Source organism: Octodon degus, unplaced genomic scaffold (assembly GCF_000260255.1).
Source record: "Octodon degus isolate 3935 unplaced genomic scaffold, OctDeg1.0 scaffold00007, whole genome shotgun sequence".
Classification (NCBI taxonomy): Eukaryota; Metazoa; Chordata; class Mammalia; order Rodentia; family Octodontidae; genus Octodon; species Octodon degus.
In genome coordinates, this window is record NW_004524583.1 from 23,036,503 (window position 1) to 23,040,750 (window position 4,248).

At 38.8% G+C, this 4,248-nt stretch overlaps 1 pseudogene; it reads left to right on the plus strand.

Moving 5' to 3' along the window:
- The window catches only part of LOC101589596, a 104,108-nt pseudogene extending 100,343 nt beyond the window's left edge, over nt 1-3,765 (plus strand).
- Nucleotides 3,766-4,248: the final 483 nt, after the last annotated feature.

The window sequence follows — 4,248 nt, forward strand, 5'->3', positions numbered from 1 at the left end:
CCAAATTTTCTGATCAAGGAGATTATGGGGCCAAAGAGGAAAGTGATCGATGATGTAGAGTGTGCCTAAGGAGAGTCACATGGAGAGAAAACATTCTCTCGGGCTTTCACAGAGCGCACACTTGCCAAGCAATGGCTGTGACTCATTCACATGGCTGACCCTGACAAACGTTCTACAATCTGAGGTACAGGATCTCAGGATAAATCCTGAGGAGATTTCACTGACCTTTTCAGACCCAAAAGCTACAACTCTTGTTTCATAGGTCCTGCTTTACCTTGGTCTTAACCATCCAGCAGAAAAGTATAAAAACGTATTAAGTAGTAAAGCCATGCTGTTATGTTGAGCTGCTGTTATGTTGACATTGCCAGTGAAGCGGAAGACACAATACTATTATGGACTACTGAACTCTTTTAGAATATTTTGCTGAGTTTACACACCTATAATATTTATTTGATGGAACTTAACAAAAAAAGGGGATATAGATGAATGTCCATTTTGTATCTGTGTATTCAAAGAGGATACGATAGATATATAGTTGCATTTTCTTAATGAATAGAGGGATTTGTTCTAATGGTGTTTGTAAATAGGATATCAAGTCCGCATCTTGTACAGCAATTAACTACTAGGAAGATCGTATGCAATGTACTAATTATTGAAACTGTCCTACCAATTTGGTTTGAAAACAAACAAACAAACAGGTACAGTTTCTGGACCTATCTTCCAATTCTGAGGACATACTCAGAGGCAAGGAGTGGAGATGCAGAAAACACAGACAGTCTGATCTGCCAGGAACATCTCATTTCAAAGACAAATGGAAGTTAAAGTTAGTTTTAACATGTTTGTAGATTAAAAAATGGTCAAACCAGGTGGCAATTTTGTTGGTTCAAAATAAATTTGGGAAAAATACTTTGTATAGCTATAAAAAGTACTTTGAATTATAAGCTCCAATATCTGCACCTAAACTACAGCAGAGAAGGACACACATGTACTATGTTTAGCTAACTCACTGCACAATATACTGACATGAAACTACACTACAAAAAGCCTTTAGGACCCTCACAATCTCATGCAAACCACAGGCAACCAGCAAAGCAGTCAGGTGGTGGACTTCATGGCAAATAAAGTTCCAGAGGGCATATAAACCAAGCTTTCTGGGCATGGTTCAGTGAAGAATATACCTTTGAACTAGAATCAAATTTGATTCAATGGGAATTTGAACCTAAGCTATTAAGCAACAGCAAGGAAATGCTTCAATATTAGTTTTTTAGCAATGAATGAAGAAGAAAAAGGCAATTAAAGGATGAAAGTTCGACACCCTAAAATGTTAATGTCCCTCAAACAAACTAAAACTACAAACAAAACTGCGGGGCACACTAACAAGAGGCAGCAGGTATACAAATTAAAGGCTTATTTGGGGGCTGGGGAGATGGCTCAGTAGGATAAGCACTTGACTGGCAAACGCAAGGATCTGAGTTCAATACCCGGTTCCGCCAAAAAAAAAGGCTTATTTGCCTCAACTTTTCTTTTAAAACTTGCTGTGCCTGATTACACATTTTAGAACACAGAAAATGGCTGCACTCGGGGCTGGTGAGATGGCTCAGTGGTCTAAAGCACCTACTTGGAACAAGCTTACCAAAGCACAGGGACCACGGTTCAATCCCCAGCACCACATGCCAGCCAGCCCCGCCCCCTGGTGGGCTAAGCTGGCCACACACACACACAAATAATAAATAAAAAATAATAATAAAAAAAAATAAAAAAAACATAAAAAAAAAAAGAAAATGGCTGCACTCTTGCAGCTCGCAGATTTTCACTTTTATTACCACTTCAAGTCTCAAATCCAGTTATACATGCTGAGACTAGATTCACCTAAAAGCTCCTAAGGTGACTTTCGGACTGGGGTGAATGTGGAAGAGATATGACCAGTCATGGGAGAGGCACAGCACAGCTCCCTGAAGGGCCGAGGTCATATGCACAAGGCGAGGAGGTCCTCTCCCCAGCTATTCTCAATGCCATCTCAACTCCATAAGGGAGTAATACACCACCAACTAGAATCTGGCACTGGAATGTTTTTGTTTTATTATTATTATTATTATTATTATTATTATTATTATTTTGCGGAACCAGGGATTGAACTCAGGCCCTTGTGCTTGCCAGGCAAGCACTTATTCTACTGAGCTATCTCCCCGGCCCTTGGAATGTTTTTGCTTTAGAGAAACAATTTTTGGCTTATTTCTGGAATGTTTTCATGAGCGCCATCAACCTAAACCTTTTTGCTTTCAGTAATCGTCCTAGGCTTAGAGAGAGACAGGTTTACTTCAATTTTTGACTATTGGACTTGTCTTTTTAGCAAATTTACCAGTTCAGCTCAAAAAATTATCAGTGTCTCCCAATAAATTAATTCAAATTTTCCAATTTCTCAGAACAAACATGCTGCTTGCAATATCAAACAATCATAAATACACACACATTGTGCAATTCCCTGTTTATTGTCACCAGTTTTGCAAACTAGAAAATTAGTTCTAATTTTCATCCTATGTACAATCAGTAACCATTCAGGGGCTGAATGCACTCTCTTCAAAGGACTTCAAGACAAAAGCACATTAAGTTGGAACCGAACTCATTGGACTAGAAAATGGTACATAATACAATATACACATGTATGGAACCTTTTAAAAATGTGCATCACATAAACTGCAAAGTGGATAAACTACTGTGCAGAATTTTATTACACACGGTTTAAGAAAAAATATTTCTGCAGTTGTATTATTTATATTTTTTTGAAAAATGAATCTATATTTAATGAGACATGCCCTTCACATACACATTTCCCCACTGAAACACAAATAAGGTGAAGTCATTTCGATTGCAAAAATCAACCAGTACTGAGGCATTATACCACAGGGTATCCTCCTGCACACCTGAAAGCCCCATCAGGGAGGGCAATTCAGTAAAACCTGGAATCCACTTCTGGCAACAAATAGAACCACTTCATATTTTAAAATTGTAACACTTTTGTAGTTATCTTGTTAATCCTGTACTTTGGTGGCTATCTTCGATCTTAACTGTAATGTTCTGTAGTAGATACTGAATTCCTTAGAATCTGAAATGAATTAAACATTTGATGAACTCTAATATTGGGAAACCCAAAATCATAAAACTCAAGTGGGATCTGACACTAGTACTGTTAACACTGTCTCTGCACTATAGGGTTATGAAAAACTCCAGACATTAATTTTGTGTTACCTCTTTCCTGTTTAATTTTCAGAGTGGCAAAACTTAGACAAAGACACTATCCTCCAAAACTACACCAATTCTTTGCACTCTTATGAAATTCATTTACCTCAAAATATATTCTTTTAAAAAGGATATTTTTATTTTTTTATGAGCATGTTTGTTTTACACAATGATCACATTCATCTTGGGGAATTTGTACCGGTCTGTACATAATATATTTTAATATTAAATTCCAGTTGGCCTCCATCTCCTCTCTCTTTAAAAACAAAAATTTCTTAACACAGACATGAATTATTTTTATGGCCTTGAAATGTTTTTATGGGCTCTGCAGGAGAAAAGACGCTGCCCTATCATGTTGTACAGCGGGATCTCAACCAGGGAGCCTATGAACCATGGCAACAGTGTGACACCAAGCTTACCTACATGCTTTACGCATTCCCTTGGATGGAGTCCCTGGGATTCACCAGTCCCAAAAGGCCTGAGACTCCCAAAATTTGTGCCATTGACTACAGTCCAGGATATTTATAAAATTTTCCTTATAAAAACCTAGCTTACTTTAGATGCTATAAATATAAAATCACTATGTTTTGTGCTAAATGAGAAAGGAAAAGTGGAGGGCTTCCTGGTTAGCTCAGTTGTTGAAGCGCCTGCTCAGGCAAAATAGTCAGGCATAGTGGACTACGGTTCAATCCCCAGCTCCCCATGTCTTACCAGACCTGCCCTTAAGGCAGCCTGAGCTAGGGGAAAAAAAAAAGTAAGAAAGAAAGAAAAAGAAAATCCTTAACTTTTGGGCTGGCCAAATAGCTCAGCAGAGTAAAGCGCCTGTTTAGGCAGATGCAGCAACTGGAGTTAGACCCCTGGTGTGCAGTGCTGGCCCTGAGAAGGTGATGGGAGACTGGGAGTGGTGGCATACGCCTGTAACCCCAGCACTGGGGAGGCTGAAAACAGGAGGATTACGAGTCTGATCTACGTAGTGAGACCTTGTAGATGCTTACTTGAGAGAGAGAGAGA